Source organism: Salmo salar, chromosome ssa13 (assembly GCF_905237065.1).
Source record: "Salmo salar chromosome ssa13, Ssal_v3.1, whole genome shotgun sequence".
Classification (NCBI taxonomy): domain Eukaryota; kingdom Metazoa; phylum Chordata; class Actinopteri; order Salmoniformes; family Salmonidae; genus Salmo; species Salmo salar.
Window position 1 is genome coordinate 75,997,589 of NC_059454.1, and position 26,551 is coordinate 76,024,139.

Sequence of the window (26,551 nt, forward strand, 5' to 3'; positions counted from 1 at the left end):
GAATTCGTAACTTATCATACGTTTAACAAATTCGTAACATATTGTACTTTTTGCAAATTTGTAACATAATGTATGTTTTGCAAATTTGTGACATATAATACGAATTGTAATTCGTAACATATCATACAAAATGGGTGATGGACATCCACAAATGAATACATACCATACGAAATGTAACATATCAAACTAAATGGGCATCTAGGATTTACTTACAGAATCATACAAAATGCTCTGAGACCAGTTTGGGAAGAAACATCAGTACTGTTGCAGTACAGGCCAAATGTACTTCTCTTCATGTATTGATTTTTAGGTCACCAAAGTTAACAAGCCCTACAATTGCCATAATATTATTTGATTAACTGTAGGTCTCGCTGCATATCTGAGCGACCACATGCAGAGCACAGTAGATCTTAGCCAAACTATTTCAATCTGCTTTAAACTGACACTACTTAAAAAAATGTTTGGGGGGAATTACATGAGCTAGGGGTTGAGAGGAGCAGCGCCCCACTGTGACTAAGACATGGCAAAGAGAGAGAGAGCGAGAGAAAAGGAGCAGAGAGAGAAAGATGGTGCAGAGAAACCCTCCCACAGATCAGCCTATAATGTGGTGACAGGTCAGAGGGAGTCAAGCGCACAACACCCCTCGCCTCCTATCGCCTCCCTCCCTTGGGAAAAGACAGTGATAGCAAATTGCATTTCTCTGCGCTGGAATCTTTTCTCTCGCTTGCTCTCTATACTGTGAGAGGTTAAAACCTTAATCCTTAGATTGTCATAAGCGCTGTGGCAGTTTTTTTAATAACAGGTCACAGCCACTGTGGTGTGAACAGTGTACAACAATTGCATCCAAGAAGAGTCTCTGGAGTCAGGCTATGATGTGGAAAGCTGTATTGAAATGAATCTGTTGCCCATTAATATTGTGACATTCATGTTGCAGGAAACGGTATACTGACATTTCAGCTTATAATCAAAATTGTACACAGTACATGCCATGCAAAAACAGTACATGAAATGAAAATGTTCATCTCTTACATTAAATGTTTAGCATGGAACCAGAGAATATGAAACACCAGGAGCTGAAAGCTTTCTTTAACCAGATGCCATACTAGTTCTCTCACCACTAATATCACAAAATATTAATCAGAGAGCCAAGTATTGCTCCCTTTTCCCTGTGTGCATTTACATAGTGCTTACAGTAGAATTAGACAAAACACAATCCCAATGCTTTTCAGGAGCAACCTGATAAAAATTACAAACATTTCCCAAGTAACCCACATTAAAAAATAATACAGTTTACTATAGAATATTATAGTACTTACTATAGAATTTTGTAGTAAACTTAGTACACTGTAGAATACTATATTCCACACTGTAGTATCTCTTGATTATGTGTAGTACTTACTATACAATTTTGTGTTATACTGGAGGATACTATACTACCCACTGTAGTATCCCTTGATCATGTGTAGTATAGCATTTTATAGTATACTGTAGCCAGGTCATTCAAGATTGAAGTTGAAATTGGATTTCTATCCATGTCCTGAGGATGTCTGGAAATGTCTTCAAAACCGGCCACTAGGGGCCGGAAATGCCTTCAAAACCGGCCACTAGGGGCAGCGCTATTACCATCAAGTATGCTTGGGTTTTGCTAGGGCATTTAAAAAAATATATATATTTCACCAGGTAGGCAAGTTGAGAACAAGTTCTCATTTACAATTGCGACCTGGCCAAGATAAAGCAAAGCAGTTCGACACATACAACAACACAGAGTTACACATGGAGTAAAACAAACATACAGTCAATAATACAGTAGAAAAATAAGTCTACATACAATGTGAGCAAATGAGGTGAGATAAGGGAGGTAAAGGCAAAAAAAAAATGGATGGGGATGGTGAATCAAAAGGTTGCGTGTTCGATCCCAGTTGTGGACACTGGTTTTTTATTTTTGGTTTTAACCCTATCCCAAACTTTAACCCTTACCTTAAAAAAATACTTCCACCCAGGTCGGCTGTCATATTGAAAGAATATACAGATTATGGTACAGTCTGCACGCAGGTCATGCTTTGTATACATAACAGGCTGTTATTGCACTTCGCAAAATTGCACAATGTGATATATTATTGCAGGCCAAATGTCTTGTGAGACATGAAAACCTTATTTGAGAAGGGCATGGTTGTCCTGTATGGCTCAGTTGTTAGAGGATGGCACTTACACCGCCAGCCATATGTAAAATGTATACACGCATGAATGTAAGTCGCTTTGGATAAAAGCATCTTCTAAATCTTTTTCTTAACTAGGCAAGTCAGTTAAGAACAAATTCGTATTTTCAATGACGGCCTAGGAACAGTGGGTTAACTGCCTTTTCAGGGTCAGAATGACAGATTTTTACCTTGTCAGCTCGGGGATTCGATCTTGCAAACTTTCGGTTACACGTCCAACGCTCTAACCACTAGGCTACCTGCCGCCCCAATGGCATATATTATTGTTCCCTCTACCTTATCCTTTACGTATAGCTCTTTAGTAGGCACAGTACCATCCCGCACTGGAGACAGTTTCTATACATTGATACCATTACCTTTAGTACCAATCAGTCATTCTGCTCAATAACAGGACTTTGCAGACTAAAGTAGACAAAGAGAGAGAGGCCAGAGTTGACCCTGTTTGCCGTGTACTCAGGAAGGAACTGTCAGGAGGGAGAAGGACTGAGATGGGCCATAGACAACACATGCAACTCTACTTAGTATCCATACACTTACAGAGAGAAACACCTCTGAAAGCTTTGGTGTTATATGAAGAAAAGAACTGCACTCTACCTCAAGTGATCTGAATGAGACTCAATAGTATTCTGCATTGCTTTAAAAACAGCACAGCAGTCAGGAAAACTGTGTTTGTTTAAAAAGACAAAAAATAACCTGTGCAGGGAGATGACGCCTATTTAAAAGGCATCAGGTGATTAGTTGTAGTTAGGGAATATTAATATTAAAGTGATCAATATGACTCAATTAACGCCTTCATCGTAAAAACTTTATGAGCCCATTCCAAGAGGGGTGAGTGACTCTTCAGGACCATTGGATTTCACTGCTGCTCCCTAATTATCTTTTATAGTGAGTTGGTGCACCCTAATGAAGGCCTAATGATCTGGAGAGTGACAAGAAACAGCCCTGCGTTCAACGATGGAGGAGCTGCTTGCACAATGTCAAGCCAGGATATATGTTGCTCATCAAACTGACAGAACTAAACAAAAAGGAAAAGAAAAAAAGAAAAATAACTCTCAATATGGCCATTTTTAAACGTCTCCCAAGAATAGAATAGAATATCAAGAATATCAACAACACTAATATAGAGAGATGTGGAAAGCAGTTTTCACAGGAACTACTTTTGCAGCATCTTGCCAAACTCGACTGGGAAGCACTGGGCATCATGTGGCAACTATTCAAAGTATAATCCACACATTATCACTCAGCATATCTCTGCCTCTCTCTTACGCTCTTCCCCTCACTCTCTTTCACTTTTCCTCTCTCTGTCTCTTTCTACTCTCCCTCTCTTGCTCTACTCTCTCTCTCTTTGATTTCCAGTGGGCAGAGAAAACATCAGTACAGTCTAGCTAAATGTTAAACAGATGAGAAAGAGCTCTCATTTTGAAGTGTGTCTGTGCTACATACTGAGCCTTGGCACAGATCCTTCTGAGAAAAACTCAGACATCATCAACAAGCTCTGTCTCTGGGGCAGACTGGAAAGGAGCTGTTGATTCTCACAGGATTTACATACACATGTGATACAGAGGAAAGGACACCTATCTGGCTTGTTTGCACACTACAAATACAGGAATGCACAGTACAATGCACAATAGAGTTTGCAATGCCCAGCTGAGATTGCATACCAAGGCAATACTGTGCATGTGTGAATGTACAGCACTGTACACATGAGATCTGTGGGTGATTTTATTCAGTAACTTTATACAGAATGAATAACACAACATTTGTCCCCATCTCAGGTCACTGCTTGCCTGGCTGTGTTTATCCCTCTGAGGAAATAGCTAAATATCCCACCTCCTCTTCTACTCCTGACACCCGCCCCACTCTGCCTTTGACTCACGTGGTCACAGCAAATATCAACAACGCGAATAAACACTCAACACCTGCTTGGATCCTCACTGCTATATAAGGGTTTAGGACTGTCCCAATGGACACACAGCATCTGTTGTTCACAACACTATATTGGGAAGGGTCTCTGTCAAAGACCGCCAATCCCCCCCGAACCCTGCCCACACACATAGACATACCAGTAGCCACAACCCCCTCCTACACTGCTGAATCTACAGTCAGTAGTAAAGTATGTAACTCTTCTCAGTGGACCCCCACAATCATAAGCCTGCTGCCTGAACTCTTTCCACAGTAAGTTACCTATTTATAGGAACATGTATCCTATAGGGGCAAAGTAATTTAAACAAAATGTGATGCCGACAGGACTGATATGGTGAAGTTGGCCAGTCAGTCCCAGCGTACGATCGCTAGCGGCTGTGAGGAGAGAGTTACAAATCAACACCCTTGAAAATCTTTTTTTGCGATGAATTGTTCTGAAAAAGTTTGGGCATTCCGCCTCCATAACTTCTCCTGGAAACACATACATTCCCGCCTCAGTCCAGAGGTCTCCGTGAACAATGGTTATAAAATAGACTTTTGTGAGAGCTGGGAAAAACATGAAGCAAAAACAAACAGTTACTGAGACAAACTAAAATGACTATTTTCAAAAGAGAAGGGCAAACTTAATTTAGTTTCTTCCGAACAATGAGGCAATAGTATTCTAAATAAAGAGCAGTCTTCTTCACGCCTACTCCCCATCCCATCGCTCAACATTATGAGTAGCAAACTTAAAAGTCCCTGTAAATAAAAGACAGGAACTGAGCGGAAATAAAACTTACCTCGCCCCCTGTCTTGTTCTCCTTCTCCTATCCCTCTCTCTGTCTCTCACTCAGGGCTCTCAGTGATCTCTCACTAAATCAGGGTGTGTCAGGCAGATAAAAGGAGATTGAGCACCTCTTAAAAAGCTGCATGACAGACTCCAGGCAGCCCCCTTGTCAGCTTTTCCAATAACATGTCCTTGCCCAAGTTGTGAGGTATTTCCTGGACACTACGCACACTCCGTTATCCCAGAGGTCTCGTTGGAGGCTACTCTACTCCACTCTGCTCTGCTACTCGCGGGGACTGGAGATTCTGCACCACTCTGCTAAGGCTGCTAGGGCTGAGTTACAGCCTTATGGTCGCCAGACAGATTTAGAAGCCCAGACACATGTGGGAAGTTAAAGAGGTAAGGCTGCCTGGATTGTGACAAGCCTTTCTGACGGTGTGTGTGTGTGTGAAAAGGGACTGGAAAAATAGAAAAAAATACATTCCCCTCCTCCACTTAATATGCTGTGGCCTGCCAGTCTGTCCAGCAAGGGAGGAAATAACCACAAAGCTTTTCCTACACAGCACTTTCTTTTTTTCTCCTACCAGCCATACCCACAGTGTGGTCAGAGCAGATGAATAATAGTAATCATTGTCTAACAGGCACAGCCCGTTCAGCATTTTAAGTGGTCAGTGAAGACAGCCCACGGACACCAGGGAATGCATGGTGTTGTTATTGTTGTTGTTGGTGAAATGGAGCTTCATCCGCTTTGGTTGATTATAATTTTTTCAATAAAGGGAAATACCTAATAGGACTGCAGTAAGAGAGACAACACTCCTCAACTTTTCGACTTGCTTATGAGGATGTAGCCTGCTGTTTGAATACATCTGGGGAGATCTATTTTCCTGTTTTAACAAAAGATCCGAAGAGGAAGCTGTGAAGACGGGGGTGTTCCATGAAATTAGTGCCTTTTGCGTCCATTTTATATTTTATGTAAAAATTGTAAAACAATTTTAAAAGCCTGTTATATTAAATGAAGTGCCCTTTAATATAGACCACATGGATAATACAATAAATCAGATTTTCTATATGAATATAGGCTTGATAAAGTTCTGAAGTTGAGCATTTTGCCATATCCCTCCATCAACCCTGTGTCACTTCTAGGAAGATTTTAACCCACTTCCAAAATGTCTCCAAGTTTAACATTCATTGTAAAGACCTAGTTATTTGGCTGCTTTGACAAAATCATTTCAGAAGATTATTATTGATTTCATGTGATTAGTGATTCATTTAGGTCTGTCCCTCATTTCAAGGTCAACCCTATTACGTGAGCTGAACTCTCATTTTTATATGGTGAAACGATTCCTTTTTCAATATATATTTTTCAAAAGAAACATTGAATATCTAATAGTCAAATCATAGATTAAAAAGCAGGTGAGCTGGTTGTACTATTTTTGGCAATTTTCTGGTGGAAAACTGAGCGGGTCGAGCATAATATGTCAACCCTGTTACCCATACTGTAGATAGAGGCTAGAAATGTTTTAATAAAAAAAAGTGAAGCTTGCATTCAATTGCCCTTCCCTGTTGGACACAACAAGCCTGTCACAAGGAGATTCATGACTTTTTAAAGAAGAATTCGACAAACCCTGTTACAGTCAACCTGGTTACATTATTTGGCACTTAGACACTAACTATGTTTACTTATTAGGGAAACTTTTTTTTATTAAGTTGAACATGTGCTTTTTATGTTATTGAATGTTAAAATTAGGTAAAATCCCTTATTTTTAGTTATACTTCTTAAAAGGCACCGAATTGGTGGAACGATCCAGGGATAGAAGAGATAGAACACCAAAACAAGAGTATGTCTGAGTTTCAGGAGGGAAAAGCTTTTGCTTACTCCTGGTCTTATTACGTTGTTGTGTGAATCTCACCTCGGAGACAATTCCCCAACCTGTTATGTGTATATCCGGGCTAGAATTGACTGCGGATCCTCCCAGGGCTCTTTCTTTATTCTGACATGTGTTTGAAAACAACCAATTAGAGTGAGATTCCAGCAACAGGATTTAGAGCTGGTCCAAACACATGGAGCCTTGGTAAATATGGATTGTGACACAGATGTCATCATGAATAAATACCGGTTTTCATTCTTCTACCTACATTCACTACTCTCTCGCTATTTCCCTTCCAAACACCTGCTCTACTTCTGAAATATAGGCCTGTAATTCCCTGATTATTTGTGTCACGATTATGATTTCACAATTCATCAAATATGGTATTATGGGGCACGTAATCACAATATTGAAAGGATTCGATTATCGTCTGATCATAGAGCTACTCTATTAAACCAACAGAAAATGTCAAAACATTAGCTGACTATTACAATCATATGTGAGTGACTACCTATAGTTACAGTTGAAGTCAGAAGTTTACATACACTTAGGTTGGAGTCATTAAAACTTGTTTTTCCACCACTCCACAAATTTCTTGTTAACAAACTATAGTTTTGGCAAGTCGGTTAGGACATCTACTTTGTGCATGACACAAGTAATTTTTCTAACAATTGTTTACAGACAGAATATTTAACTTACAATTCACTGTATCACAATTCCAGTGGGTCAGAAGTATACACTAAGTTGACTGTGTGTTTAAACAGCTTGGAAAATTCCAGAAAATGATGTCATGGCTTTAGAAGCTTCTGATAGGCTAATTGACATCATTTGAGTCAATTGGAGGTGTACCTGTGGATGTATTTCAAGGCCTACCTTCAAACTCAGTGCCTCTTTGCTTGACATCATGGGAAAATCAAAAGAAATCAGCCAAGACCTCAGAAAAAGAATTGTAGACCTCCAGAAGTCTGGTTCATCATTGGGAGCAATTTCCAAACACCTGAAGGTACCATGTTCATCTGTACAAACAATAGTACGCAAGTATAAACACCATGGGACCACGCAGCCGTCATACCACTCAGGAAGGAGATGCGTTCCGTCTCCTAGTGATGAACGTACTTTTGTGCGAAAAGTGCAAATCAATCCCAGAACAACAGCAAAGGACCTTGTGACGATACTGGAGGAAACAGGTACAAAAGTAACTATATCCACAGTAAAACGAGTCCTATATCGACGTAACCTGAAAGGCCGCTCAGCAAGGAAGAAGCCACTGCTCCAAAACCGCCATAAAAAAAGCCAGACTACGGTTTCCAACTGCACATGGGGACAAAGATCATACTTTTTGGAGAAATGTCCTCTGTTTTGGTGAAACAAAAATAGAACTGTTTGGCCATAATGACGATCGTTATGTTTGAAGGAGAAAGAACAAGCCGAAGAACACCATCCCAACCGTGAAGCACGGGGGTGGCAGCATCATGTTGTGGGAGTGCTTTACAATATAGATGGCATCATGAGGCAGGAAAATTATGTGGATATATTGAAGCAACATCTCAAGACATCAGTCAGGAAGTTAACACTTGGTTGCAAATGGGTCTTCCAAATGGACAATGACCCCAAGAAATACTTCCAAAGTTGTGGCAAAATGTCTTAAGGACAACAAAGTCAAGGTATTGGAGTGGCCATCACAAAGCCCTGACCTCAATCCTATAGAAAATGTGTGGGCAGAACAGAAAAAGCGTGTGCGAGCAAGGAGGCCTACAAACCTGACTCAGTTACACTAGCTCTGTCAGGAGAAATGGGCCAAAATTCACCCAACTTATTGTGGGAAGCTTGTGGAAGGCTACCCGAAACATTTGACCCAAATTAAACAATTTAAAGGCAATGCTACCAAATACTAATTGAGTGTACGTAAACTTCTGACCCACTGGGAATGTGATGAAAGAAATAAAAGCTGAAATAAATCACTCTACTATGATGCCATTTCACATTCTTAAAATAAAGTGGTGATCCTAACTGACCTAAGACAGGGAATGTTTACTGGGATTAAATGTCAGGAATTGTAAAAAACTGAGTTTAAATGTAGTTGGCTAAGGTGTATGTAAACTTCCGACTTCAACTGTACATGTCAGCCAATCTTTTTTCGAGCTCATCTAGCTAACTACAGGTGTAGGAACTTAATTTGATCCCTCTTTTGTTGCTGAGAATTTTCCTGCTCAGCTTTGTGATATACATAAATTCACTGAAAACCTGGACTTACACACGCTTATATTAAATTATTGCACTTTTAGTGTAACCTAATTTTGGCCAGCTAATAGACTGCCACAGTATGAGTCATAATACCCATGAAACCTAGTGGGCAAATAGGGAAATGGTTCCAATCGTTTTTCCACCATTAATTTTCCCGTAGGGGATTTTAGAAACTCTTAAAATAAGGGCTGTGTTTCATGTAGGCTTACCCTGATGCGATGTTTTGATAAATCTCTCTAGGACAAGGTGACTGATCAATATATTCACCTGTATTTACCTCCAAAAATTAAACGCTAATTAGCTGCTAATGTGGCTATCATAAAGCACTACAAATGCCATGATGATATGGATAAGACTGCCGAATCGAGGCAAAGGTAAAAATCTCTGGATTGACTATTAACTAATGTTAGCTAAATGTAGTAATGAATAAATTGGCTACATTACTTTAAATGGACAATTCTGTGAACTGTCTTGTGCAAGTTTTAAATGGACACAATACCTGTTAGCAAAGGTGTCAGCTAGAGATGACGTACTGGAGCTTGCAGGGATTTGTTGTTTTGCATGATGTCTACTTTGGTGCTGATTTGCATTTTCGTATCAGAGTAAATATATTGATAAGTCACGATGTCCGAAAGAGATTGACACGGTTATCAAAACGTCACGCCAGGGTAAGACTACACGAAGCACAGCCCTTAAGTGTTTCTAAAACCCCCTAGGGGAAAAATGAATGGAACCATTTCTCTGTTTGACCGCTAGGTTTAATGGGTATTATGACACCTCCACTGTGGGGCTTTATAGCCTATCGACCAATCATGCAACATTACGCTCAAATCCTGTTGCTGCAAGGTTATTTTGCTGCAACAATACTACGTTAACTAGCTAAACTAACTAGCTAGGCTTCCCCAGCATTGGTCCCATGCAGGCCCTCTGGCTTTGTCGTTTGTTCTGGTCACTCACTGTGTTTGATTCATTCTGGAGTAATTACTGCGGATTGAAAGTCAATCACTTTCAATCCCCAGTAAGGAGAAGGAGGAGCATGCTTGTACCGACAGGACGCATGGGGAGGGAGTAGCTCTGTTTTGTACCGTCAACACTGCGATTATATGTAGAAGCCAGACAGCATAGTTTAAATGAATCCTTTAAAATCGATAGATCAGTATATCCCCAAGCAACCGGGAGAGAATGAGCGGTCAGTTAAATATAATGGCGAACCAATCTGTGGGAAAATGGCTTCCTTACAGGAAAAAACAAAGAACTTGGAGATACAAATGAGATCAATGCAGAGCTGAAGGATATCCATGAAAACATAGCTAAAATGCTTTCAATGCTCACCAAAACACACAAACTGTTAAAATCTGTTGTTAAAAAAGTAGATTTGCTCAAAAGGAAGGTAGAGTGTGGCTCAGTTGATAGAGCATGGTGTTTGCAACGCCAGGGTTGTGGGTTTGATTCCCACAGGGGACCAGTATGGGAAAAAAGTTTGAAATGTATGCATTCACTACTGTAAGTCATTCTGGATAAGAGCGTCTGCTAAATGACAAAAATCTAAATGTAGAGTCTCATGTCAGATATGCATATACAGGGTGGGCATGTGGATGAACAAGTTCAACAAAATGTACTTTTTGGAAATACAGCTACCAACTTTAGAAGATGTACTGGACCAGCATAAACTGAGACAAAATAAGAGAATATTGTCCCTACCAGAATACGAGGAAAAAGGAGACCTTTCCAGCTATGTAATCAAGCTGATATTGGAGAAGCTTGGGGTGGATGTATCACCGGAGGATCTGGAGTGATGCCATCAGATCGACGTGAAATAGGAGAACGCTAAATACCCTCACATGGTAATCTTAAAGCTGTGTAAATATCAGCATTCTGAAGGCACAGGGGGGGGGGGAGAAAAATCAAAATCCATGACCAGTCCATTTGATTTGTCGAGGACGTGTCTGCTAAGCTTAGAAAAAACTCAAGCAATTCATTCCAATCAAACAGTCAGTGGAGGAAAAAAAAAGACTCAATCTCAACTCCGATTCCCGGCAGTGATGTGGGTATGGAATTCAGTACTTCCAAGGTTCATGTATCAAACTGTTAAATTGTGACAATAAAATAATAACAAAGCTTATAAGCAACAGAATGGCAAAAGTCTTACCAGACTTGATACATATCAATCAAACAGGGTTGTTTATCATGTTTCAGGTAAGACCAAAGCGCAGACTGTGTTGAAGTAACAATGTTTATTACAACAACAAGGGCAGGCAAACGACAGGTCAAGGGTCGATAATCCAGAGTAGAGTGGCAAAGGTACAGGACGGCAGGCAGGCCCAGGTCAGGTCAGGCAGAGGTCGGTAATCCAGAGTAGGGTCAAAGGCACCGGACGGCAGGCAGGCTTAGGGGCTGGCAGAGTGGTCAGGCAGGCAGGCTCCAAGTCAGGACAGGCAAGGGTCAAAACCAGGAGGCCGAGAAAAAGAGAGACTGGGGAAAAGCAAGAGCTGAGACAAAACGCTGGTTGACAGACTGGCACAGACAGACATAAAACACAGGTATAAATGCCCAGGGGATAAGTGGGGAAGATGGGTGACACCTGGAAGGGGGTGGAGACAAGCACAGGGACAGGTGAAACAGATCAGGGTGTGGCGTTTATAAAAATAGACACTTGCAAAAAAAATACAAGAACATGTTTCAGTTTAATACAATATGTAAAAAAAACAAGATATAGATTCATCAATAAGGACTGTTGATACCCAAAAAGGCTTTCAACCATCTTGAATGGCCTTTTCTATTCAAAACACTGGAAGCTTCCAACTTTCCAGCTGAAATAATACATTTTATAAAAAATATTGTAAATGTCCTAGAGCAAAAATAGACACACATATACACAAATAATACATTATCTGATGAAATTGCTCTCCCCCTCCGGTTTGGACTGGCAATTGAACCACTTGCAGAAAGAATTAGACTGGATCCAAATATAACCGGTATCAGTATTGGTAAACATCAATATAAACTAAACTTAATTGAAGATGATCTCCTGATATACCTGACCAATATTGAAAACTTGATGCCTCTTTTGCTAAAAATATTTTCAGAATAAAAAAAATCTCAGGATAGAAAATTAGTGTGGAAAAAAACTAAACAAGGGCAATAGGAAAAAGAACAACTCACGATCTACGTCAATCCTTTAAGTGGACCACAAAACAAATGAAATACTTATGATGCTTAATAAGTGACAAAAAACAAATATATAAAGATAACTGTATTCCATTAATCAACAATATGAAAGCAGATCTAATTAAATAGAATAATCTCCCCATAAAACATACAGGTAGAATAAACCTCTTTAGAATGGCATGGCTGCCAAAGTTTTTGCATTTATTTTAGGTAATACCAGTTACCCCACAGAAGACATTCTTTACAAAAGTATATTCGTCATAATTGACTTTATACGGGCAACTAAAATTCATTGAATAAAAAGGAAAGTTTTACATCTTCCTAATTCTGAAGGTGGTTTTAACCTTCCAGACTTGGAATTGTATCAACTCGCTAGCCAAGGCTTTTACTTGCGACATATTGTTAAATGCACTAATGACAAGCAATGGGTACATATTGGGTACATTGGGTACTGGGTACATGCTCATCCCCAGAATCTTTTTTCATGTCTATTTTCAAAGGATAAAGCTAAGAACATGAGCAACTTCATACTTAAGAACACTTTAACAATAACAACCAATATCACTCCTTAAAAACCACAACCTTATGGAACAATCATTCGAAGCTTTTCAGAATTCACCGATAAATAGGTCCACATGGAGAATTAAATCCATAGAAACCGTTTTTTAAATTGATTTAACTAGGCAAGTCAGTTAACCTGTTATGGCTAGGGGGCAGTATTTTCACGGCTGGATAAAAAACGTACCCGATTTAATCTGGTTACTAATCCTACCCAGTAACTACAATATGCATAGACTTATTATATATGGATAGAAAACACCCTAAAGTTTCTAAAAAACTGTTTGAATGGTGTCTGTGAGTATAACAGAACTCAAATGGCAGGTCAAAACCTGAGAGATTCCTTTACAGGAAGTGGCCTGTCTGACCACTTCTTGAACTTCTTTGCCATCTCTATCTTTTACAAAGGATCTCTGCTCTAACGTGACACTTCCTACGTCTTCCATGGGCGCTCAGAGCCCGGGAAAAAACAGAATGTCGTCATCCCAGCCCCAGGCTGAAACACATTATCGCCTTTCTCAAGTGGCCGATCAAGGGACTGTGGGCTTAGGCGCGTGACCTGGCCGCCCCCGTCTTTGTGATTTTTCCTCTGTTTGCCGAAAAGGAGATTCCCGGTCGGAATATTATCGCTTTTTTACGAGATAAATTGCATAAAAATTGATTTTAAACAGCGGTTGACATGCTTCGAAGTACGGTAATGGAATATTTAGAATTTTTTTGTCACGAATTGCGCCATGCGCACGACCGTTATTTACCATTTCGGATAGTGTCTGGGACGCACGAACAAAACGCCGCTATTCGGATATAACGATGGATTATTTTGGACCAAACCAACATTTTTTATTGAAGTAGCAGTCCTGGGAGTGCATTCTGACGAAGACAACAAAAGGTAATCAAACTTTTATAATAGTAAATCTGATATTGGTGAGTGCTAAACTTGCCGGGTGTCTAAATAGCTAGCCCTGTGATGGCTGGGCTATGTACTTAGAATATTGCAAAATGTGCTTTCACCAAAAAGCTATTTTAAAATCGGACATATCGAGTGCATAGAGGAGTTCTGTATCTATAATTCTTAAAATAATTGTTATGCTTTTTGTGAACGTTTATCGTGAGTAATTTAGTAAATTGTTAGCAAATTCCCCTATGCTAGTTCTGAACGTCACATGCTAATGTAAAAAGCAGTTTTTTTATATAAATATGAACTTGATTGAACAAAACATGCATGTATTGTATAACATAATGTCCTAGGTGTGTCATCTTATGAAGATCATCAAAGGTTAGTGCTGCATTTAGCTGTCTTCTGGGTTATTGTGACATTATATGCTAGCTTGAAAAATGGGTGTCTGATTATTTCTGGCTTGGTACTCTGCTGACATAATCTAATGTTTTGCTTTCGCTGTAAAGCCTTTTTGAAATCGGACAGTGTGGTTAGATGAAGGAGAGTCTTGTCTTTAACCTCTTGGGGCTAGGTGGGACGCTAGCGTGCCACCCGTGGTGCACTCCATCAACAGCAGGTGCATTTCAAGAGCGGCAAATTTGAATCCAAATAAATGTCAAAATTCAAATTTTTCAAAAATACAACTATTTTACACCATTTGAAAGATAAACATCTCCTTAATCTAACCACGTTTTACGATTTCAAAAAGGTTTTACGGCGAAAGCATAAATTTAGAGTATGTTAGGACAGTACATTTACAAGAGTTGTGTGTAATGTTTTGTCAAGTCAAAGACAGGGTCACCAAAACCATAAAACCAGCTAAAATGATGCACTCACCTTTTACAATCTCCATCAGATGACACCCCTAGGACATTATGTTAGACAACGCATGCATTTTTAGTTCTATCAAGTTCATATTTATATCCAAAAACAGCGTTTTACTATGGCATTGATGTTGAGGAAATCGTTTCCCTCCAATAACCGGCAGTCAAGTCAACACCACAAATTAAATAATTAAAATTAGAAAACATTGGTAAAATATTATATTGTCATTTAAAGAATTATAGATTTACATCTCTTGAACGCAATCAACTTGCCAGATTTAAAAATAACCTTACTGGGAAATCACACTTTGCAATAATCTGAGCACTGCGCCCAGAAAAATACGCGTTGCGATACAGACTAGACGTCATGTTGGGGAGATCTAAAATCGAAAATACTATGTAAATAATCCATTACCTTTGATTCTCTTCATCAGATGTCACTTCCAGGTATCACAGGTCCATAACGAATGTAGTTTTGTTCAAAAAAGCTCATCATTTATGTCCAAAAATCTCCGTCTCGTTAGCACATGATGTAAGCCAGCCGGACTTCTCGTCATGAACGAGGGGAAAAAATATATTTCCGTTCGTTCAAACATGTCAAACGTTGTATAGCATAAATCATTAGGGCCTTTTTAACCAGAACATGAATAATATTCAAGGTGGACGAATGCATACTCTTTTATAACGTATTGGAACGAGGGTACCCAACATGAACTCGCGCGCCAGGTGTCTAATGGGACATCATCGTTCCATGGCTCTTGTTCGGTCAGATCTCCCTCCAGAAGACTCAAAACACTTTGTAAAGGCTGGTGACATCTAGTGGAAGCAATAGGAAGTGCCAAAATATTCCTAAACCCCTGTGTTTTTCAATGGGATAGGTTTAAAGTCAATACAACACATCAGGTATCCACTTCCTGTCAGAAAATGTCTCAGGGTTTTGCCTGCCAAATGAGTTCTGTTATACTCACAGACACCATTCAAACAGTTTTGGAAACTTTAGAGTGTTTTCTATCCATATATAATAAGTATATGCATATTCTAGTTACTGGGTAGGATTAGTAACCAGATTAAATCGGGTACATTTTTTTTATCCAGACGTGCAAATGCTGCCCCCTAGACCCAACAGGTTAAAATGCTGTGAAATAGTCATATGTTTGAAAAATTGAAGTTTTTGTATTTTTGAGGAATTTGTAATTCACGCCACCCCTATCATTGGATATTGGAGCAGGTGTTCCGCTAGCGGAACGTCTAGATGTAAGAGGTTAATGTTGGGGATAGGGGGCAGTATTTGCACGGCCGGATAAAAAACGTACCCGATTTAATCTGGTTACTACTCCTGCCCAGTAACTAGAATATGCATATAATTAGTAGATTTGGATAGAAAACACTCTAAAGTTTCTAAAACTGTTTGAATGGTGTCTGTGAGTATAACAGAACTCATATGGCAGTCAAAACCCTGAGACAAATCCTAACAGGAAATGGAAATCTGATGTGTGGAATCACTTCAAACCTTTGCCATTGAAACACACAGAGACTTATTAATCATTTAGCACTTCCTAAGGCTTCCACTAGATGTCGACAGTCTTTACAAAGTGGTTTGAGTCTTCTATGGTAGAAACTGACCCAAAGAGAGGCTTGGGAAGTTGGTCACAGGGGGAGGGCCATTTACTACTATGACGCGGGCGCCCATGGCTACCCTCCCCTTTCGAAACGTTTAGTAAGACAATGCAATCGTCCGCCTTGAATAATTTTGAAGCTCTGGTTGAAAAAGGCCCTAAAGATTTATGTTATACAACGTTTGACATGTTTGAACGAACGTAAATATATATTTTTTGCACATTCGTGACGACAAGTCCCGCGCGCTTCAGTACATTATGAGTAGCCTTCGGAACGCGCTAACAAGAAGGAACTATTGGGACATAAATTATTTAATTATTAAACTACATTTGTTGTGGACCTGGGATTCCTGGAAGTGCCTTCTGATGAAGATAATCAAAGGTAAGGGAATATTTACGATAGTATTTTTGATTTAGATGGTTCCAAGATGGCTGAGCATACCACGTCGTTTATTGCAAAGTGTGATTTCCCAGTAAAGTTATTTTTAAACCTGGCAATGCGGTTGCATTGGCACGATTCCACTGACTGTTGACTAGGGTGGGACGCAAACGTCCCACCTTGCCCAGACAGGTTAAGAACAAATTGACGGCCTAGGAACAGTGGGTTAACTGCCTTGAACAGGGGGAAAACGACAGATTTTTACCTTGTCAGTTCAGGGTTTCGATCTAGCAAACTTTCGGTTACTGGCCCAACGCTCTAACCACTAGGCTACCTACCACCACAATAAATGACTTGGTAACAGGAAGTACATACATTTCCATGAATTAAAAAGTAATTTTGGACTGACCAATGTAGATACTTTCAAATACATGCAACTTAAAAGTTAAATATCACGAAATGTCGGTTTGAAATCTGAGAAAAATGAATTGGTACAATTTATTGACAAACAATAATGCCGACACTAGGAATGGGGGTGTGAACATGTGGGTCTGGGCAGATGAGATGTAGGCATTGCTTGTGCGCATCTGTAAGTTGTTGTTAGTATGTATGAGTTTGTATCTGGAGTGGGAAAAGGAAGTTCAGGATCCAGCTGCAGAGGGAGGTGTTTAGTCCCAGAGTCCATTAGCTTAGTGATGAGCTTTGAGGGCACCATGGTGTTGAACGCTGAGCTGTAGTCAAATAATAGCATGTCTTTTTTCGTTATGTGGTCAGAACCCAAGAAGACTAGCTGTCTCCATTGGCGTCGACTAATGGGATCCCAATAAAATCAAATAAAAATACAATTCAGAATAAAATTCCAGAATTGATAGTTTTGAATAAACATGTCTAGTACATTTTCCACAGTCCATTGTTTAAGTTGGAGCTTTTCTCCTAGAATCTCGTATGGCATCTGAGCAAGGCCTTTCCTGCATTGTCCCTAAAAAAACTTAATTGAATGTGTTTGCTTCTTTAGTCAATCATTCACTGTTGTTTTGATTTTTGGATGTGAATGGCTATTTCTGGGTATCGAATACTAGTGTGCTCTGGAACCCACTGCTTTGAATCTTGCTTTGTCCAAACTGCTGTTTCAGTGGATAGAAGACTGTATGTCGCTCTGGATAAGAGCATATGCTAAATAACTAAAATGTAAAATATAAGACTGTGAGAGTGGATTTGAAGCAGATGTCTTACATAGAGACAGGGCAAGGTAATAATCATAGCGCTCTGCCAGGATAGGGGTCTAATTAGACATAATGGAAACCTCATCATTCCAGTATCACCGGAATAGGATAAAGTTCCCTCTAGATACTGATCTAAGGTCAGCTTAGCATTTTAGTTGCCATAGTGGTTAAAGGGTAGGCTGATCCTAGATCTGTGCCAATGGGAACTACTATCCAGAGCAGCACCGCCAGAGTAAGATGACATTGTCACCAGACAATGATCTGAGGCCAGTTAAGACATTGATGGCTAAGGTGAAGCTGATCCTAAATCTGTTCATATGGGAAACTTTGAGCCAGAGCCGTAACACCAGTGGCATCACATCCTGCCTCCCATTGTTTGTGTTCTCTTACACCACATGACACTGTTTCAATTCATTGGTGGACACCCAAAAGTGCTCCTCAGGAGTCGCTAATAGAATTAGCATCTGTCATTCCAGGCCTGTGCCTTCATGTTTCACTCTCCCCCCATAGCTAGTGGAGAGGGAAATAAAGAAACATATTGCTCCCATTATGTCTTGGCATTTTCCATAGAAATGCACTGACTGTGTTCCGTTGGAGCAGGGAATGATGTAGGCCAAGATGATGGCTTTGGCAGCCTGAGACAGGAGCGCTCTGACGAGCTAACACTCCAGTGGAGGACAATAGAAAATGTTCCAGTCACAGTTTAGAGACAGCAGCGTTAAACGTTCCTTGGCACTGTTACTATTGTTTAACTGTTCAGTGAGTCAGAAATGAAGGGGCCTTTTGTAGAGATGTGATTGTTGCTGGTGTTGGACAGATTGGAGCCGAGGGCACACACAGATGCAGCCAAGTGCACACACAGATAACACACACCCACACAGACAGGAACACACACAGACACACATACATACACCCCACACACACCAATAAGTCTAATAGCCACGCACACTCATTGACATCTGAAGGACCCCCGAACCAGGGTTTCTGTTAGGAAAAAGTGGTGCTGGACAACGTGTCCTGGAAGATTTAAATTTACCGGCTATTTGAGAAATTTACCGGAGCCACTGTCATTGGGTGCATGATCGAATGGGCGTCCACCCATGGTGCTCAGAATGACAGAAATCACATTACAATGTATCTTAATAGAACATACAACTCCTGTAATGAAGCCACCAATAAAAGTAAAATTTCAAACATTTACCAAATTGCAATTCGCGGGAAAACACCATTTTAACTGCACACCTGATGTGAGCGGTTCCATATGTGACAGAGATGAAAATCTCCATTAGAAACTTACACCGAGTATACAAAACATGAACTTTCCCTGACATAGACTGTCCAGGTTGTGATGACCCTCCAACTCTGTCTGCCTAATTCTTTCTCTCTGCTCTTGTTCTCTTTAACAGGATGTCAGTTGGCAGAGCTGGGAGGGTCCTCAGCGAAATTGGACACACATGGACACGGGTGTGTCCTGGGGATAAACACACCTTTCCTCCATACATCGAGGACTCTCTCCACGCAGACACACTGCTCATTTTTTGTGACATTTTGGGGCTTCTTTGTGTTAGTTTATTTTGGCACCTCTCAAATAATCAATCAACCAAATTTATTTATAAAGCCCTTTTACATCAGCAGATGTCACAAAGTGCTATACAGAAACCCAGCCTAAAACCCCAAACAGCAAGCAATGCAGATGTACTGTAGAATCACGGTGGCTAGGTGTAACGCCCTGGCCATAGAGAGGGGTTTTTGTTCTTTATTTTGGTTAGGCCAGCGTGTTCCATTGGGTGGGCGTTCTATGTTCATTTTTCTATGTTTTTGTATTTCTTTGTTTTGGGCCGTGTGTGGCTCCCAATCAGGCACAGCTGTAGTTCGTTGTTGCTGATTGGGAGTCACACATAAGGAGCCTGTTTTCCTTTGGGTTTTGTGGGGGATTGTTTCTGTTTAGAGTGTTTCCTAACAGGACTGTTTTGCTGTCGTGTTTTGTTCATTTTTGTAGTGTTCTCTCTACTCTGTCTTCCGACAGCCGTTACAGAATCCCCCACCAAAAATGGACCAAGCAGCAGAGGAAGGAGAAGCACCAGGAAAGTGGAAATATGGACTCATGGACTTTTGAGGAGATGGAAAGGTGCGTTCAGGATTCCTGGAGATGGGAGGAATTGCTCGACGGAGGTGGACCGTGGGCTCAGGCTGGGGAGTATCGCCGCCCGCAGTGGGAGATCGAGGCGGCGATACGAAGCGAGGGAGCGCAACAGGCACAAGAGGCAGCCCCAAAAAATGTTTTGGGGGGGCACACGGGGAGTGTGGCGGAACCAGGAAGGAATTCTGGGCCAACTCCCCGTGCTTACGGCAGGCAGCGTGGTACTGGTAAGGCACCGTGTTATGCTGTGAAGCGCACGGTGTCTCCAGTGCGCGTGCATAGCCCGGTGCGCTATAGGCCAGCCCCCTGCAAGTGCCATGCGAGTGCAGGCATCGGCCAGGACGGATTGTGCTGGCTCAGCGCGTCTGGTCTCCAGTGCGCCTTTTTTGGTCCAGGTTATCCTGCACCGGCTCTGCGCACTGTGTCTCCGGGGCGCTGGGAGGGCTCAGTTCGCCCAATGCCTGCGCTCTGCCCGTGCCGGGCCAAAGTGGGCATTCAGCCTGGAGTGTGGGTAAATAGCCTAAGTACCAGAACTCCAGTGCTCCCCCACAGCCCGGTTTATCCTGTGCCTCCTCCTCGGTCCAGGCCTCCAGTGGGTCTCCCCATCCTGGTCCATCCTGTGCCTCCTCCTAGGACCAGGCCTCCAGTAGGTCTCCCCATCCTGGTCCATCCTGTGCCTCCTCCTAGGACCAGGCCTCCAGTGGGTCTCGCCAGTCCGGAACCGCCAGAGCCGCCCGCCAGTCCGGAGCTTCCAGAGCCGCCCACCAGTCCGGAGCTGCCAGAGCCGCCCGCCTGTCCGGAGCCGCCAGAGCCGCCCGCCTGTCCGGAGCTGCCAGGGCCGCCCGCCTGTCCGGAACCGCCAGAGCCGCCTGCCAGCCTGGTGAGTCCTGTGCCTGCGCACAGGGCCAGGCCTCCTTCGTGTCTCCCCAGCCTGGTGAGTCCTGTGCCTGCGCCCAGGGCCAGGCCTCCTTCATGTCTCCCCAGCCTGGTGAATCCTGAGCCAGAACTGCCGGAGCCGCCCGCCAGCCCGGGCGCAGCCAGAATCGCCCGCCAGGCGGGCGCAGTCAGGGTCGCCCACCAGTCCTCCGGCGCGGCCAGGGGCGCCACCTAAGTGGGCGACGCTGAGGGTGGAGCGGAGGCCACGTCCCGCACCTGAGACGCCGCCGTAAGAAGGCCCACCTGGACCCTCCCCTTCAGAGTCAGGTTTTGCGGCCGGAGTCCGCACCTTTGGGGGGGGGGAGGGTACTGTAACGCCCTGGCCATAGAGAGGGGTTTTTGTTCTTTATTTTGGTTAGGCCAGCGTGTTCCATTGGGTGGGCGTTCTACGTTCATTTTTCTATGTTTTTGTATTTCTTTGTTTTGGGCCGTGTGTGGCTCCCAATCATGCACAGCTGTAGTTCGTTGTTGCTGATTGGGAGTCACACATAAGGAGCCTGTTTTTCCTTTGGGTTTTGTGGGGGATTGTTTCTGTTTAGAGTGTAACAGGACTGTTTTGCTGTCGTGTTTTGTTCATTTTTGTAGTGTTCTCTTTGTTCGAATTAAATTTCAAGATGGACACTAACTCCGCTGCACCTTGGTCTACTCTCTCTTCTGACAGCCGTTACACTAGGAAAAACTCCATAGAAAGGCACAAATCTAAGAAGAAAGCTTATGCCTGTGCCGGGTGGAGATTATAAGAGAAAATGGCCATTCAAGGCCAGATTGTTCTTCAAGATGTTCAAACGTTCATAGATGACCAGCAGCGTCAAATAATCATCTCAGTGGTTGTAGAGGGTGCAACAAGTCAGTATCTCAGTAGTAAATGTCAGTTGGCTTTTCATAGCCGAGCATTCAGAGGTCGAGACAGCAGGTGTGGTAGAGAGAGAGAGAGAGAGAGAGAGAGAGAGAGAGAGAGACGAAAACAGCAGGTCTGGGACAAGGTAGCACGTCCGGTGAACAGGTCAGGCTTCCCTAGCCGCAGGCAGAAAAGTTGAAACTGGAGCAGCAGCACGACCAGGTGGACTAGGGGCTCAGGTCCTCCGGGAGGGTAGGGTAGGGAGAGTTGAGAGTACTTAAATTCACACAGGACACCAGATAAGACAGGATAATTACACAAGATATAACAGATTGACCCTAGCCCCCCCGGCACATAGAATATTGCAGAGTAGATACTGGAGACTGAGACGGGTGGCTCGGGGGACGCTGTGGCCCCGTCCGACGCTACCCCGGACAGGGCCAACCAGGCAGGATATAACCCCACCTAATTTGCCAAAGCACAGCCCCCACACCACTAGAGGAATATCAACAGACCACCAGCTTACTACCCTGACTCAAGGCTGAGTATAGCCCACAAAGATCTCCTCCAACGCACAAGCCCGAGGGGGCGCAAAACCGGACAGGAAGATCACGTCTGTGACTCAACCCACTCAAGTGACTCACCCCTCCTAGGGACGGCATGGAAGAACACTACTAAGCCAGTGACTCAGCCCCCGTAATAGGGTCAGAGGCAAAGAATCCCAGTGGAGAGAGGGGAGCCGGCCAGGCAGAAACAGCAAGGCAGTTCATTGCTCCAGTGCCTTGCCATTCACCTTCGCACCCCTGGGCCAGACTACATTCAATCATTGGACTTACTGAAGAGATGAGTCTTCAGTAAAGACTTAAAGGTTGAGACCGAGTCTGCGTCTCTCACATGGATAGGCAGAACATTCCATAAAAATGGAGCTCTATAGGAGAAAGCCCTGCCTCCAGCTGTTTTCTTAGAAATTCTAGGGACAATAAGGAGGCCTGCGTCTTGTGACCTTAGAGTTTGTGTAGGTATGTACGGCAGGACCAAATCGGAGAGATAGGTAGGAGCAAGCCCATGTAATGATTTGTGGGTTATCTGGGTAGCCGGAGAGTAGAGCATTGCAGTAGTCTAATCTCGAAGTGATAAAAGCATGGATTAGCTTCACTGCATCATTTTTGGACAAAATTAAGATGGAAAAAAACTCCTTTAAATATTCTTGGTATGTTTGTCAAAAGAGATCAGGGTCCAGAGTAACGCCGAGGTCTTTCACAGTTTTATTTGAGACAACTGTACAACCATCAAGATTCATTATCAGATCCAACAGCATATCTCTTTGTTTCTTGGGACCTAGAACTAGCATGTCTGTTTTGTTCGAGTTTAAAATAAAGAAAATTGCCACCATCAACTTCCTAATGTCTGAAACACAGGCTTCCAGGGTAGGCAATTTTGGGGCTTCACCATGTTTCATCGAAATGTACAGCTGTGTGCCATCTGCATAGCAGTGAAAGTTGACATTGTGGTTCCGAATGGCATCACCAAGAGGTGGAATATATAGTGAAAACAATAGTGGGCCTAAAATGGAACATTGAGGAATGCAGAAACTTACAATTGATTTGTCAGAGGACAAACCATCCACAGAGACGAATTGATATTGTTCTGACAGATAAGATCTAAACCAAGCAAGAACTTGTCTGTGTAGACCAATTTGGGTTTTTAATCTCTCCAAAAGAATGTGGTGATCGATAGTGTCAAAAGCAGCACTAAGGTCTATGAGCACGAGGACATATGCAGAGCCTTGGTCTGACGCCATTAAAAGGTAATTTACCGCCTTCATGAGTGCAGTCTCAGTGCTATGATGGGGTCTAAAACCAGACTGAAGTATTTAGTATGAATTATTTGTCTTCGGGAAGACAGTGAGTTGCTGCGCAACAGCTTTTTCAAAATGTTTTGAGAGGAATGGGAGATTCGATTTATGGGTTAAGGTTTTGATTTTTCAAGAGAGGCTTTATTACTGCCATGTTTAGTGAGTTTGGTGGATAGGGAGCCATTGTATTATGTTCAACATAGGAGGGCCAAGCACAGAAAGTATCTCTTTCAGTAGTTTAGTTGGAATAGGATCAAATACGCAGCTTGACTGTTTTGAGGACATTACTATTTTCATGAATGTGTCAAGAGATACAGGATTAAATAACTTGAGTGTCTCCATTTGATCCTAGGTCCTGGCAGTTCTGTGCAGACTCAGGACAACTGAGCTTTGGAGAAATACGCAGATTCAAAGGGGAGTCCGTCATTTTCTTTCTAATGATGATGATCCTTTTCATCAAAGAATTTATCATTGCTGAAGTGAAAGCTATCCTCTCTTGTTGAATGTTGCTTTTTAGTTAGCTTTGCGACAGTATCAACAATACATTTTGTATTGTTCTTATTCTCCTCAATTAGTTTGGAAAAATAGGATGATCGAGCAGCAGTGAGGGCTCTTCAATATTGTACAGTATTGTCTTTCCAAGCTAGTCGCAAGATTTCCAGTTTGGTGGAGCGCCATTTCCATTCAAATTTTCTGGAAGCTTGCGTCAGGGCTCTGGGAATTTCTGTATACCAGGGAGCAAATTTCTTGTGACAAAAGTTTTTGTTTTTAGGGGTGCGACTGCATCTAGGGTATTACGCAAGGTTATATTAAGATCCTCAGTTAGGTGGTTAACAGATTTTTGTACACCGATGTCATTGGGTAGGTGGAGGGAGTCTGGAAGGGCATCTAAGAATCTTTGGGTTGTTTGAGAATTTATAGCATGGGTTTTGATGATCCTTGGTTGGGGATTATTTGTTGAGATAGCAAACATAATAAAATGGTGGTCCGATAGTCCAGGATTATAAGGAAAAACATTTAGATCCACAATATTTTTTCCACGTGACAAAACTAGATTTAGGGTATGACTGTGGTAATGAGTAGGTCCAGAGACATGTTGGACAAAAACCCACTGAGTCGATGATGGCTCCGAAAGCCTTTTTGGAGTGGGTCTGTGGAATTTTCCATGTGAATATTGGAAGTGAGGGATCTAACATTAAGTAACCCTATTTTGAGATGTGAGCTATCGAAATCTCTTTCAATAATGACAGGAATGGATGAGGTCTATATTCCAGTGAGATTGCTAAGGTGAACACCGACATGTTTTGTTTTGCTCAACCTACAGTGAGGGAAAAAAGTATTTGATCCCCTGGTGATTTTGTACGTTTGCCCACTGACAAAGAATTGATCAGTCTATAATTTTAATGGTAGGTTTATTTGAACAGTGAGATACAGAATAACAATAAAAAAATCCAGAAAAATGCATGTCAAATTTTATAAATTGATTTGCATTTTAATTAAGGAAATAAGTATTTGACCCCCTCTCAATCAGAAAGATTTCTGGCTCCCAGGTGTCTTTTATACAGGTAACGAGCTGAGATTAGGAGCACACTCTTAAAGGGAGTGCTCCTAACCGCAGCTTGTTACCTGTAAAAAGACACCTGTCCACAGAAGCAATCAATCAATCAGATTCCAAACTCTCCGCCATGGCCAAGACTAAAGAGCTCTCCAAGGATGTCAGGGACAAGATTGTAGACCTACACAAGGCTGGAATGGGCTACAAGACCATCGCCAAGCAGCTTGGTGAGAAGGTGACAAGATTTGGTGTGATTATTCGCAAATGGAAGAAACACAAAAGAACTGTCAATCTACCCCGGCCTGGGGCTCCATGCAAGATCTCACCTCGTGGGGTTGCAATGATCATGAGAACGGTGAGGAATCAGCCCAGAACTACACGGGAGGATCTTGTCAATGATCTCAAGGCGGCTGGGACCATAGTCACCAAGAAAACAATTGGTAACACACTACGCCATGAAGGACTGAAATCCTGCAGCGCCCACAAGGTCCCCCTGCTCAAGAATACATATACATGCCTGTCTGAAGTTTGCCAATGAACATCTGAATGATTCAGAGGACAACTGGTGAAAGTGTTGTGGTCAGATGAGACCAAAATGGAGCTCTTTGGCATCAACTCAACTCGCCGTGTTTGGAGGCGAAGTCCATCTTAGGCCATGGTTAGGCCATGTACCGTCAAATCTTGGGTGAGAACCTCCTTCCCTCAGCCAGGGCATTGAAAATGGGTTGTGGATGGGTATTCCAGCATAACAATGACCCAAAACACACGGCCAAGGCAACAAAGGAGTGGCTCAAGAAGAAGCACATTAACCTGTTGGGTCTAGGGGCAGCATTTGCACGTCTGGATAAAAAAATGTACCCGATTTAATCTGGTTACTAATCCTACCCAGTAACTAGAATATGCATATACTTATTATATATGGATAGAAAACACTCTAAAGTTTCCAAAACTGTTTGAATGGTGTCTGTGAGTATAACAGAACTCATTTGGCAGGCAAAACCCTGAGACATTTTCTGACAGGAAGTGGATACCTGATGTGTTGTATTGATTTTAAACCTATCCCATTGAAAAACACAGGGGTTTAGGAATATTTTGGCACTTCCTATTGCTTCCACTAGATGTCACCAGCCTTTACAAAGTGTTTTGAGTCTTCTGGAGGGAGATCTGACCGAACAAGAGCCATGGAACGGTGATGTCCCATTAGACACCTGGCGCTACTTCATGTTGGGTACCCTCGTTCCAATACGTTATAAAAGGCTATGCATTCGTCCACCTTGAATATTATTCATGTTCTGGTTAAAAAAGGCCCTAATGATTTATGCTATACAACGTTTGACATGTTTGAACGAACGGAAATATATTTTTTCCCCTCGTTCATGACGAAAAGTCCGGCTGGCTTACATCATGTGCTAACGAGACGGAGATTTTTGGACATAAATGATGAGCTTTTTTGAACAAAACTACATTCGTTATGGACCTGTGATACCTGGAAGTGACATCTGATG

The 26,551-nt window shown here is 42.1% G+C and overlaps 1 protein-coding gene across 2 annotated transcripts in view; it reads right to left on the minus strand.

The window, feature by feature from the left end:
* Positions 1-26,551, minus strand: part of LOC106568000 (delta-sarcoglycan) — a 351,309-nt gene that overhangs the window by 109,409 nt on the left and 215,349 nt on the right. The window contains exon 1 of one of the 2 annotated variants that reach the window (XM_014137971.2): positions 4,919-5,276. The exons of the other annotated variant lie outside the window; for it this stretch is intronic. The gene's annotated coding sequence lies outside the window, so the exon portion shown is untranslated. Of the gene's footprint in view, positions 1-4,918; positions 5,277-26,551 lie in introns of those variants that run through there. 2 annotated transcript variants of the gene reach the window in all.